Source organism: Scyliorhinus canicula, chromosome 20 (genome assembly GCF_902713615.1).
Source record: "Scyliorhinus canicula chromosome 20, sScyCan1.1, whole genome shotgun sequence".
Classification (NCBI taxonomy): domain Eukaryota; kingdom Metazoa; phylum Chordata; class Chondrichthyes; order Carcharhiniformes; family Scyliorhinidae; genus Scyliorhinus; species Scyliorhinus canicula.
Window position 1 is genome coordinate 25,357,424 of NC_052165.1, and position 13,886 is coordinate 25,371,309.

At 43.2% G+C, this 13,886-nt stretch overlaps 1 long non-coding RNA gene across 1 annotated transcript in view; it reads left to right on the forward strand.

The window, feature by feature from the left end:
* LOC119955012 overlaps positions 1–13,886 on the forward strand; it is a 31,787-nt gene that overhangs the window by 2,783 nt on the left and 15,118 nt on the right. Inside the window, exon 2 of the long non-coding RNA XR_005458358.1 lies at positions 7,684–7,785. This is a non-coding gene — a long non-coding RNA (uncharacterized LOC119955012). The remainder of the gene's footprint in view (positions 1–7,683; positions 7,786–13,886) is intronic.

Below are 13,886 nucleotides of genomic sequence, written 5' to 3' on the forward strand. Positions count from 1 at the left end.
CACAATCATGAAGTTTACAAGATTATGTTTTGGCGGTATATCTTTTAACGTAAAATTAAGGGGGTCATGTGATCTGTTTGAAGGTCAGAATGATAGTAAGTCTGGGGAGTTTGTTTATTAGAAATTAGAGGGGGCCTAGATTGCTATACTGTGCAGAAGGTGCAAGGTGTTTATATTTGGAGACATGGCAGCAGCCTGTTCGCTATCGGTGGGTAGACCGAGAATCTCCAAAGAATGTAAGGTTGGAAACTTTAAACTGGCCATTTACTTCCAAGATAAAAGGAGAACCGGGATCTCGAGGATAGATAATCATTGTCATGGTGATAGGCTTTGAGATGGGGAGGGTACAGAGGAAACCATTGTGAAAGTGGGTAAGAGGCTTTCCTAAAATATCATTGAATATCATGGACAGGTTGGTCTGCCAGTGTGTGAGAGAAAGAGAAAGCAGCTCGACTGTTAGAGGCCAAAAGTCTCTGGTTCACCATGCCAGAATGTGGTAGAAGCTCACACTCTGATTGAAAAGACCAAGCTGGAAGAGTCATCTAGCCTGTGCTAGAGGCAGCATATCTAGTATACTCTCACTATGAAGGACAGTTCTGGTCCAGGCTAAAAAGGGAAAAGGACAGAAGCAGACATTGGTAGCTATGGATCATTTTGGACTAATTATGGGAGAACTGAATGTCTCCTTGAAGGACAGTACACCTAATAGTGGATCTTTCAATTGTGTTAAAAGTTCTGTAGTTTAAAGTATAAGTGTTGGGGGATGTCCGGTGACATCATGGATAGACAAGGCGCACAAACAGTGGCTTCAGACAAGGTCTTTGTATTTGATACTTTTACCCTTTTCTTCATGAGTTTTTGACACTCAAGGCCAGTGAGTTGAGTACGTGAACCCAATATAATGGCCCAGTGCCCATTATATTAGACACGTTGGCCGTAGTAATGGTGTAGGGGCTTGAAAAGTTCAGCAAACAAATGGACAGGTGGTACAAGCGGCTGGGCAAGGAAATTAAGGAATCTTTTAAAGCCAGAGTTGAAGAGGTTTTGGGCCCAATCCATGGTGTCATATTCGAAAGTAGGGGAGGCACAAGGCGAGACACCAAAAGGGGTGGAGGAGGCGAGGCACAGGGATCGATTTCCATTGGTGGAGGCAGAGTTGCCGATGATGGCAGAAAGTATTAAAGACCTGAGACTTAAAGTGGAGGACTTCAAGAATAGGTCACGGCGGTTAAACCTCAGGTTAGTGGGGCTGCCAGAGGGAGCGGAGGGCCCAAAGTTGACCCAGTAGTTTCCCAAAATGTTTTCTCAGCTGGTAGGGGAGGGGGTGAAGTGTTCACCCCTCTGGAATTGGACAGAGCACATTGGCGCTCAGGAAAAAGTGGGGCAGCATGGTGACACAGAGGTTAGCACTGCTGTCTCACGGCGCCGAGGTCCTAGATTTGATCCCGGCTCTGAGTCACTGTACATGTGGAGTTTGCACATTCTCCCCATGTTTACGTGGGTTTCGCCCCCACAACCCAAAGATGTGCAGGGTAGGTGGATTGGCCATGCTAAATTGCCCCTTTACTGGAAAAATGAATTGGGCACTCTATATTTGTTTTTTAAAAGGAAAAAGCCAAGACTGAATGAACCACCGCCTGCGGTGATAATCCACTTCCACAATTATCAAAGGAAGGAGAGGGTGAAAAAGATTCAGAAGTAATTTGTTTTATTCACTCATGGGCCAGCATTTATTGTCTATCCCTAATTGCCATCAAGGGGGCAGTTAAGAGTCAGCCAAATTGCTGTGGGTCTGGAGTCACTTGTAGGCCAGACGAGGTAAGGACTACCGATTTCCTTCCCTAGAGGACATTAGTGAACCAGGTGTTTTTTTACAACAATCGACAATTGTTTCATGGTCATTATTAGATTTTAATTCCAGATTTTTTTTATTGAATTGAAATTTCACCATCTGCAGTAGCAGGATTTGAACCTGGGTCCCCAGAGCATTACTCTGGGTCTCTGGTTTATTAGTCATGTCACAATGCCACTACACCACTACCTCCCCAATATTGACTGGGACAGGCATACAGACCCAATATGGTAAGATATTGGAACTGAGTTGACAAAGAAGCGTGCAGCCTTCAACAGAGCGAAGACAGTGTTTTATAATGCTGTGAGGTTTGGGGTGGTGCACCCGGCGTCACTACTGGCTACAAGAGACTCAAATGACCACTTTTTTTGATGCGCTGGAGCAAGGGGAAATTGGGACCGCTGTGAAGAGGACTGTTTTGGACTTAATGAAGGGGAGTGTTTGTAAGATGTAGCTATGCTGCTGTTTTTACCACTGTTTCACTTTTGAAGGAGGGTGATTGTAAAAGGGGAGAGAGGTTTGCTGATCTTGTTTGATCATTGAACGGAATGAGAATGGGATGGTCTTGCCATCTATGGTGTGGGAGGCGTTAAAGGCAGTGATTGGGGGGAGATGATCTAGTGTAAGTCATATATTGGTAGGGTGAACAGGTGTGGATAGGAAGAATGCAAGTGTCCTACCGCCAGGGCTCTTGATGCACAAATGCAGTTTGACCTACTGTCCACTAGCCGGGTGGTGTGACAGTTGCGGTGTTTAAAGGGGATGGTATATGAGTATGGGAGAAGGCTAGCCAACTGTTTGCTCATCAGTTAAGGCGGCAAGACGCTGCCAGGGAGATTGTGTAGGTGCGGGAACCTGGAGGTGGGTTGTTTTCTACCCCAGAGAAAGTTAATGAGGGGTTTTGTTTCTTCTATGAGGGGCTTTACAGGTCCCACTCTCCTAAACGGCTCTCATCAGTATAGCTCAGCTCAAAGCTTTATAGAACATAGAACAGTACACAACGATGTTATGCTGACCATTTATCCTAATCTAAGGTCAACCTAACCTACACCGCTTCAATTTACCATGTGCCTGACCAACTGTCGCTTAAATGTCCCTAATGACTCTGAGTCCACCATCTCCGCTGGTAGTGCATTCCATGCACCCACCACTCTGTGTGTAAAGAACCTACCCCTGACATCTCCCCTATACCTTCCTCCAATCACCTTAAAATTATGTTCCCTCGTGACAGCCATTGCCGCCCTGGAGAACAATCTCTGGCTATCCACTCTACCCATGCCTCTCATCACCTTGTACACCTCAATCATGTCACCTCTCTTCCTTACTCGCTCCAGTGAGAAAAGCCCTAGCTCCCTCAACCTTTCTTCATAAGACATTCCCTCCAGTCCAGGCAGTATCCTGGTAAATCTCCTCTGCACCCTCTCCAAAGCATCCACATCCTTCCCATAATGAGGCGACCAGAACCAGACACAATATTCCAAGTGTGCTCTAACCAGGGTTTTATAAAACTGCAGCAAAAATCTCGCAGCTCTTAAGCTCAATCCCCTTGTTAATGAAAGCCAACACACCATATGCCTTCTTAACAACCACATCAACCTGGGTGGCAACTTTGAGGGATCTATGTACGTGGACCCAAGATCCCTCTGTTCCTCCACACTTCCAAGAATCCTGCCTTTAACCCTGTTTCAGCATTCAAATTTGACCTTCCAAAATGAATCATTCACAATTATCTAGGTTGAACTCCATCTGCCACTTCGCAAAGATCATCACCAACGGCACAGCAATCTCCTCCCTCGCTTTCCGTAGTAACCGTTGGTATATCCTGTCTGGCCCATGGGACCTATCCTGATGCTTTTCAAAATTTCCAGCACATCCTCCTTCTTAACATCAACCTGTTCGAGTCTATTAACCTGGCTCACGCTGTTCGCATGAGCAACAAGATCCCTCTCTCTAGTGAATACTGAAGCAAAATATTCATTTAGGGCCTCCCCTACCTCCTCAGACTCTAGGCGGAAGTTCCCTCCACTATCCCTGATCGGCCCAACTCTCACTCTGATCATCCTCTTATTTCTCACATAAGTGTCGAACGCCTTGGGGTTTTCCCTAATCCTTCCTGCCAGGACTTTTTCATGTCCCCTTCTAGCTCTCCCAAGTCCATTTTTGAGTTCCTTCCTGGCTACCTTGTAACCCTCTAGAGCCGAGTCAGATCCTTGCTTCCTCAACCTTACGTAAGCTTCCTTCTTCCTCTTGACTAGAAGCTCCACTTCTCTTGTCATCCAAGGCTCCTTCACCTTACCATTCCTTCCTTATCTCAGTGGGACAAAACTATCCAGCACTCGCAGCAAATACTCCTTAAACAACCCTCACATTACTGTCGTGCATTTCCTTGAGAACAACTGTTCCCAATTTATGCTCTTCAGCTCCTGTCTAATGGCAGTATAATTTCCCCCCCTCCAATTAAATACCTTCCCATACTGGCTGTTCCTATCCCTCTCCACGACTATGGCAAAGGTCAAGGAGTTGTGGTCACTGTCACCGAAATGTTCTCCCACCGAGACATCTGACACCTGGCCTGGTTCGTTGCTTAATTCCTCTCTTTCTGCTGGCACTTCATATCCCCATCAGAACAGCCAACACCCAAACTCACTTTATTGCCCTCTTGCACCCAGGCCTCAGCTTCAGCAGATGTCATCCTTCCCTGCTACCCACACAATCCATTATTAACACCCATGACTGTCTACTTTTCTCCTTGTGGGAGAATATAGCTGAGGAGAAGGTAGCTGGTGTTGCTGCTACTGTTATTGCTGTTGGCGCTCCTCTTGTTCCTCAGCAGGGGTAGAAGTGGATCTGCAAAAGTTGCACCTATGCTGTGGCAGCGGCTGGTAGCAGAGAAGCGCAGCTGAAGGTGAGTGAAGTACAAGACAAGTGAAATTACTTGTAAGTTGACGATCGCCTTTCAATCAGTGAAAGCACTCTCTTGAGGAAGTGTTCTGTGAGCCACAGCCTGTCACCTCCGTGGCTGCAGCTCTTCATTTTCACTGATCAAAGGCCTGTCAGTTTCAGCGCGAAAGTATTTCCTGCTGTGCAGTTGACTACTTGACCCTTGGTAAGAATTCTCTATACAATATAATGCATTACAATATGAAAAGTACACATAACATCTTAGTATCGCTGACTGCATCTATATAAGTGACATTTTGACACTATCAGAATCAGAGTCTTTTTCAAAGAATTATATAATATTCCAGAGAAGAGAAAGTAGATATTCAACCCTTTGTGCCCTTTGGTCAAGCTTTCCAATTAATCCTACTATCCTGTTCTTTCCCCATAACACTTTTCCCCCCTTTTGAAGTATCTATCCAATTCCCTTTTGAAAGTTCATTTTATATTTCATTCCATCACCTTTTGAAGGCTGTGAATTCCGTTTTACAACTCATTGCTAAAATGATTTTCACGTGAGGGCTGAAGATGCAGAAATGTTGTATCCCTATTCAATAAAGGAGATTGAGCTGGCAATTACAACCCAGTCGACTTCATGTTAGCAGTGGAGCAACTTTTAGAGACACTAATTTGGGCCAAAATTATTTGGTATTTTCAAGACAGACTGTCAAGGTTTTTAGAACCTCCTCTTTATTTTTAATCATATCCAATGGTGTTGCTCTTTCCTTTACTGCTTCATTCAGAGCATCCCCTTTCGTGAAGATAGTTGCAAAGTATTCATTTAGGACAATCATGTCCTCTGGCCCCATAAAGAGATCGTTTTGGTTCCTAATCAGCCCACCCTTCATACCAATAGAAAAAGGGTAAACTATTGCTTTTAAGAACTGATTGAAGGAAGAAAGTGACCATGCACAAATTAAGGTTATTTCCATGATACTGCTGCAATCCCAGTTGATGTTATAACTGGATGGGAAGATTCCAGAATGGAACCCGCCTCAAAAGACTGTAACTTTAACTTTTTTAATAAAACATGGAGGAAAAGATTCATAGGATAGCTAATTAGTTTTAACAACAGGAAAAAAAACATTTATTAATCATGAAAAGTTAGATTGTTATACAATACTCCTTTACTCCCCCTTACCTTAACAAATACACACTGATTTAAGATTAACACAGATTACAAAGTACGTCTTAAGCTACAATGGTCCCATTAGCACAAAGCTCCTTTTAAGGACATAAATTGGCTGCATTCAAATAAACGCACACTCCACTCTGAACCCAACTTAGTGTCAGTGGGTTTCTGCTCAGAATTTTTCCACATGGTGGTCACATGAAAATTTCCAAACTCCACTCCCAAAAACACACTTTAAATCGTCTCTCATCATAAAGCTTTCCCTTAATGGTTTTAATTCCGAAATCCAGACCAGGTTTTCCAAATGACACTTTTAAACAAAGCTTCAGCTCCACTTTTAACAGTAAATTCCATCCAGGATTTTACACCACCCCTTTTAAGTTTTCCTGTACCTTAACTGCTTTTACACAACCTCCGAGATCCAGCCACCGATTTCTGGAGTTATTTAAGCTCATGTTCTACAGGCTGTTGTAAATCTCACAAGCCTGAAATCACTTCAAATATCTTTCTGGTGTCTCAGTTTTTTTCTCAGCTCTGTCTGTCTTTTTACTGAATAGTTCTCTGTTTCTAGTACCTTTAACTTCAGCCTCCTTGGAAAGTTCTCTTCATTTTTCTCATTTCCTTAACGAGCTGTGCTTCAGATTTCTGCCCTTGTTTTCTTAACCATTACTCAATGGTATGGCTTTTCATCTAGCAAAGCTGAGAGATGTTTCCTCTCTAGCCTGCTTCTCGTGGAGCTGTGAGAGCTGCCTTCTCTCTCACTACATATCTCCAACTGCAATCAAATTAGCTAAACTAAAATTTAAAAGTGTCTCAACCTTACAAGGCCCCAGTTACTAAGCAACCACTGCTGATTTATTTATTCTTCACACTGTATGCACAATAGAAACCTAGTTGGAACTTAACCAACCCCCACACATACAAGCATCTTTGCCAGCGTGAATCTAACTATAGGTTTTACCCTTCCAGGCACAAAAATTCAATTAAATCCACTTAAAATCCTTATCTTTAATGTTCTGATACAAATATAAATCCCTTAAAACTATCTTTGTTTTCAAAGCAATACATTTGGGGAAAGTTACCAATATAGCATCTCACAAAATTGTGAATATGTACATGCATTCATGATGTCACCATATACAGCAAATAAAAGAGATCTTCACCTTTAATCACTCCTGTTTCTCAATCGGACCCCTCATCCACACTCCTGAAGTCTAGTTACAATCAACTGATTCATAAATAAAATTACTTACTAAAATTTTACATTCAAATGAACAACCTGGCACCTTTTTATTTTCAAAATAAATAATTGTGATTATGTAACTTTGAAATCAAGATATAAATCTTGAAATCATCCCTTAATGTGAAAAATGAAAATTGATTTTGAGAGTACAAAATTTACTACTTGAACAGATTAGCTTCATGCTGTAATTAAATTAAACTAGCTTTCTCTGTAAGACATTAATTAACAGAGTTACGTGTATTGAAAGCAATACTGAATTGTTTTTGCCTGATCCTGAAAGGCACTAAAACCAAGATGACTCTGCCCCCGCTTATCCCAACTCAAAGGCCATTTCACTCCATTTGACCCTCACACAGATACATCAAAATTCCAGTCCAGTGTGAAGCCAGGTTTAAAAGGGTTGAAGCAGTGTGTTGAATCTCTCAGCACTTTATGAACGTACTACTGTTTTATTTTGATGTTCTGAGAAAACAGGTGCTCTCAACCATATTGTCCTAACATTAAATATATTTGTAGGTGGGTGACGTTCTGGACATGAGGCGAAGCACATATGTACATTGCTCCTTCTTGGTGGACAGCATGTGATTCACAATCTGGAGCATCATCTCTGCCTTCCAGGTATGATCAGCAAATTATTTTCAGACAATTCTTGCGGCCCATGTAGTTCCTTGGTTAATGCATTAGGCACTACTCTATTTACTCTACTTATGACCTAAGGTCTCAAAAGACATAAGTCTTTCTACAGATATATTTAAGTAAAGAAATGCAATATGCATGTATATTAATGGCTCTGGAGAATGGGAATTAACCTGCCTTCCACATTCTCTGTCCATCTATTCATAGTTTCTATTTGTATCTATTATTTTCTGATTTCAGTCAGCCAGTACTATGGTTATATATCTTGGCTCCTATTTAGCTGGCATTCGAATCATCCTCCTTATGCATGTATAGAGCTATTTTCCAGCTGTGAAAAATGTAGGTGTTTGAGTCAAAGAGGGAGTCCTTGCTCTCTAACCACTTACATGAGGGTCAAATAGATGTAAAGAAAATGATGAAAAGGGTCCTGCCAGCTTTGTGCAGTGACAAATATATGTTAACAAAGAACAATACAGCACAGGAACAGGCCCTTCGGCCCTCCAAGCCTGTACCGGTCATGATACCAACCTTTGCCAAAATCCTCAGCACTTCTTTGTGCCGTACCCCTCTATACCATCCTATCCATGTGTTTGTTAAGATGCCTTTTAAACACTGTGAATGTATCTGCTTCCACAACCTCCCCTGGCAATGCGTTCTAGGCACTCACCACCCTCTGTGTAAAAACCCTGCCTCGCACATCTCCTCTAAATCTTGCCCCACGGACCATAAACCTATGCCCCCTGGTGACTGGCCCCTCCACCCTGGGAAAGAGTGCCTGCCCATCCACTCTATCTATGCCCCATATAATCTTGTAGGCCTCTATCAGGTCACCCCTCAATCTCCGTCTTTCTACTGAAAATAGTCTGAGTCTATTTAGCCTCTCCACATAGCTAACACCCTCCAGACCTAGCAATATCCTGGTAAACCTCCTCTGCACCCTCTCCAAAGCCTCCACATCCTTCTGGTTGTGTGGCGACCAGAATTGTGCGCAATATTCCAAATGCGGCCTTACAAAGGTTCTATACAACTGTAGCATGACTTGCCAGTTTTTATGTTCGATACCCCGCCCAACCAATGAAGGCAAGCATTCCGTATGCTTTCTTGACTACCTTGTCCACTTGTGTTGCCACCTTCAAATATCTGTGGATGCCCAGATCTCTCTGACTTTCTATATTCCTGAGAGTTTTGCCACATGGTATATTTCCCCTTTATGCTAGACCTACCAAAATGCATTACCTCACATTTGGCCGGATTAAACTCCATTTGCCATTTCTCTACCCAAGCCTCCAACCTATCTATGTCCTACTGTATCTTCTGACAATCCTCAACACTATCTACCACTCCACCAACCTTGGTGACGTCCGCAAACTTACTAATAAGACTGGCTACAGTTTCCTCCAAATCGTTTATGTACACTACAAACAACAGAGGCCCAGGCACAGATCCCTGTGGAACACCACTCGTCACAACCTTCCATTCAGAAGAACACCCTTCTACTGCTACCCTTTGCCTTCTGTGACCGATCCATCTTACCACCTCACCTCTGATCCCGTGTGACTTTGCCTTTTGTACCAGTCTGCCACGAGGTACCTTGTCAAAGGCTTTACAGAAGTCCATGTAAACAACATCCACCACCCTCCCCTCATCTATCATCCTTTTTCACCTCCTCAAAAAACTCGATCAAGTTAGTGAGGCACTACCTCCTCTTCACAAAACCATGTTATCACTTATGAGTCCATTTGTTTCCAAATGGGTATAAATCCTGTCCCTGAGAATTCTCTCCAATAATTTACCTACTATCGACGTGAGGCTCACCGACCTAGAGTTTCCAGGATTATCCCTGCTACCTTTCTGAAACAGCAATACCACATTAGCTATTCTCCAGTCCTCTGGGATCTCACCTGTAGCCAATGAGGATACAAAGATGTCAGTCAAGGCCCCAACAATTTCCTCCCTTGCTTCCCTCCATATTCTGGAGTAAATCTCATTCGGCCCAGGAGACTTATCTATCTTAATATCTTTTAAAAGACCCACTACCTCCCCCTTTTTGATGTTAACCTGATCCAGACTGTTCACACACCCTACCCAAGAATCATCTTCCACAAAGTCCCTTTCCTTGGGGAACACTGCTAAGTATTCATTTAGTACCTCGCCCATTTCCTCTGGCTCTACACATAGTTTTCCCCCACTGTCCTTAAGTGGTCCAATCCTTTTCCTCGCCACCCTCTTGCTTTTTACATATGAATAAAAAGCTTTGGGATTCACCTTAATCCTACTTGCCAAGGACTTTTCATGACCCCTCCTAATCTCCCACTTCAGTACCTTCCTAAATTTCTTTATTCTCCTCAGTATAAACTTGTTAGACTTCCAGCTCCTGGTCAGACCCTGTCATTACAAATCACTACAACTTCAATATTTGTATTGTACAAAATGTTAGCCTTCAGTATCAGAAGTTAGTTAGCAAATAGGTTAGCAAATACAGCTGAAAGTAACTAACCAATAATGCTAAATCTAAGAATAAAACAAATCAGCCTGAAATTTTGGAAATCTAAATATCGGTGGTCATAATTATATATAATGCTAAAACATCTTGGAGTTGCGGTACTTAAAGCCCAGACAATCAGCTCCAGTGCAAACTCAATTACTCAACTGCAATTTTAAAAAGCGCTAGTATACCAGCAAATTGAATGCATTTTAGATTAATAATGACCCAAAGCTTCAGGGGACCTAATACAGTCTATGAATCATCAGCACACTTTGCTTTTTACTGAGGTGGTTGCCCCTTTCAGCACAGCAGAAGCGGGTCACATGGTTTAGGGGATCGAGAGTGGGAAATCACCCCAGGGGATGGAGTCCTCTCTTAGGCAGAAGCGATCTAGAAGACATGCAGAGACTGGGGCACCAATGCGCTGCTCTAGAGTAACCGCATGGATGCTGGCCTCTGAACCATTTCTCTTATTAGCAAACACCTTTCATGTTTCTAATGAAGTCTGTAAGTGTGCATCATTGCATGTACTATGCCATTGGCACTTTACTGACTCCTTGTCGACATAAATCTTTTTTCAGAGTGTATGAGCTGTTCAATGACTATGCAAGACATTTTGAATTTAACATGGGGAAGCCTGCAGCAAAAGTCATGTTGGGAGGTGGAGTTTGCATCAATTTGAAATTTGCTGGAACTTGTAGTCTTCCTAGAGAATCCAGTACATCAGAATGCAGAGAATGAATGCTCAAAAATAAAATGGATTCCATGCTTTCATTGCTAATTCACAAATGGTATTTTTCAGTTTCAACAAATATATAGACATATTCAATGTGCAGTAACAGAGATTGGGTTATCTGTTCCAATAGACTTAATTGTATTATCCCCACCCCAAAAATGGGGATGGAATATCAGGATACTTGGTTAACCTGTGCCCATTGATTGCAGTGCAGGCAAAGCATGACTTGTGCAAACACCAGCCCTAACTGTGCTGTAATTAGCTGCATGCATCAACAGGAAGCCCACAATGGTAAATTGCTAATGCCTGTCAAAGCTAACCTGCTCCCTTCAAAGGGGAGGATACTTGTGGCTGGACCAGGTGTTGGCTGTCATTCAGGAATTGAACCTAATTTGCGAAGCAGTGACCTGAACAACAACGTGAAAGAATGCATGTTTTAAAATTTCCAGACTACACTGATGACCTTGATGGAGGAAGAGAGATATCCTGTTTCCATAGAGAGTCTAAGGCCCCCCCACACACTTGCTTTGGAAACAGATAGCTGGCGTGTTCAATGCCAGATCAAGCTCTGAAGATCTGGATGCAGTGCCACATAGAATCATAGAATTTACAGTGCAGAAGGAGGTCATTCGGCCCATTGTTTGAAGATGCCACCAAAAGTACTCTATGCTACTTATTTCATGGCATGACAAGTAAGCACATTGAGTAAGGAGCAGACCCCATCTGGAATAAGGTTAAAATACCACAAACCCTTTATTTAGCAAAAGCCTCTGTGTAGCAGCACAGAAGAGCCAGGAGAGGTTTACTCTCCTCTCTCTTCACTCTTCCACACAGATCTGCGCACAACGATACAAGCAATATTTTAAAAAATTCATGGAATGGGGGCATCGCTGGCTGGGCCAGTATTTATCGCCTATCCCTAATTTCCCTTGAACTTACTGCTTCGGTGCAGAGGGATCTGGGTGTCCTCATGCATGAATCACTAGAAAACCGGTATGCATGGCAGATACAGTGAGTAATAAAGAGGGCAAATGGAATTTTGGCATTTATTGCTAAAGGAATAGAGTATAAAAGTAGGGAAGTGTTGTTGCAAATGTGCACGGCATTAGTTGTATTGGATTGGATTTGTTTGTTGTCACATGAACTGAGATACAGTGAAAAGTATTGTTCTGCGTACAGTTCAGACAGATCATTCCATACATGAAAAGAAAAATATATGGGGCAAAAATAAAACACACAATGTAACTACATAGACACAGACATAGGGTGAAGCATACAGGTGTGTAGTACTACTCAGTAGAGAAGATGTATGAAGAGATCAGATCAGTCCATAAGAGGGTCATTTAACAATCTGGCAACAGCGGGGAAAAGTTGTTTTTGAATCTGTTAGTGCATGTTTTCAGACTTTTGTATCTCCTTCCCGATGGAATAAGTTGGCAGAGTGAATAAGCCAGGTGGGAAAGTTATTTGATTATGCTGCCTGCTTTCCCAAAGCAGCGGGAGGTGTAGACAGAGTTAATGGATGAGAGGTGGGTTTGTGTGATGGACTGGGCGGTGTTCACGACTCTAGTTTCTCACGGTCTTGGGCCGAGCAGTTGCCATACCAGGCTGTGATGCAGCCAAATAGGATGCTTTCTATGGTGCATCAGTAAAAGGTGGCAAGAGTCAGTGTGGACAGGCCGAATTTCGTTAGTTTCCTGAGAAAGTATGGATGCTGTTGTGCTTTCTTCGTCGTAGCGTCAACGTGAATGGACCAGGCCAGTTTGTTGGTGGTGTGCACACCTAGGAATTTGAAGCTGTCAACCATCTCTACCTTGGCGCCATTGTTGCAGACAGGGGGTGTGTACGATACTTTGCTTCCTGAAGTAAATGACCAACTCTTTAGTTTTGCTGACATTGAGGGAGAGATTGTTGTCTTTACACCATTCCACTAGGTTCTCTATCTTCCTCCTGTATTCCGACTCATTGTTGTTCAAGATCCAACCCACTATGATCATGTCGTCAGCAAATGTGTAGATGGAGTTGGAGCCAGATTTTGTAGGAGGAGGCTAAGTATGCAGCCTTGTGGGCCCCGGTATTGAGGACTATCATGGAGGAGGTGTTGTTATTTATTCTTACTGATTGTGGTCTATGCGTCAGAAAGTCGATGATCCAGTTGCAGATTGAAGAGCCAAGTCCTAGGTTTTGGAGCTTTGATATGAGCTTGGCTGGGATAATGGTGTTGAAGGCGTAGCTTTAGTCAAAAAATAGGAGTCTGATGTCGGAGTCATTTTTGTGACTCTCCAAGGATGAGTATAGGGCCAGAGAGGTGGTGTCTGCTGTCGACGGGTTGTGATGATATATGAATTGCAGTGGATCCAGGTAATCTGGGAGTTATGGAGTTGATGTGTCTCATAACCAACCTCTCAGCACTTCATTACGATCGATGTGAAGGCCACTGGATGATAGTCGTTGAGGCATGTTGCCTGGTTCTTCTTTGGCACTGGTTTGATGGTGGTCTTCTTGAAGCAGGTGGGGACCTTGGAGAGGTTCAAGATGTCCGCTAACACATCTGCCAGCTAAGATGCACAGGATCAGAGTGCACGAACAGGCACCCCGTCAGGACCGGTCGCCTTCCGATGGTTCAGTTTCAAGATGGCCGATCTGATTGGGTGGTTAGCAGTGCTGCCGCACAGCTCCAGGGTCCCGGGTTCAATTCCAGCCTTGGGTGACTGTGTGGAGTTTGAACTATTTTCCCGTGTCTGTGTGGGTTTCCTCCGGTTTCCTCCCACAGTCAAAGGATGTGCAGGTTAGGTGGATTGGCCATGCTAAATTGGCCCTTAGTGACCAAAAAAGGTTAGGAGGGGTTATTGAGTTACGGGG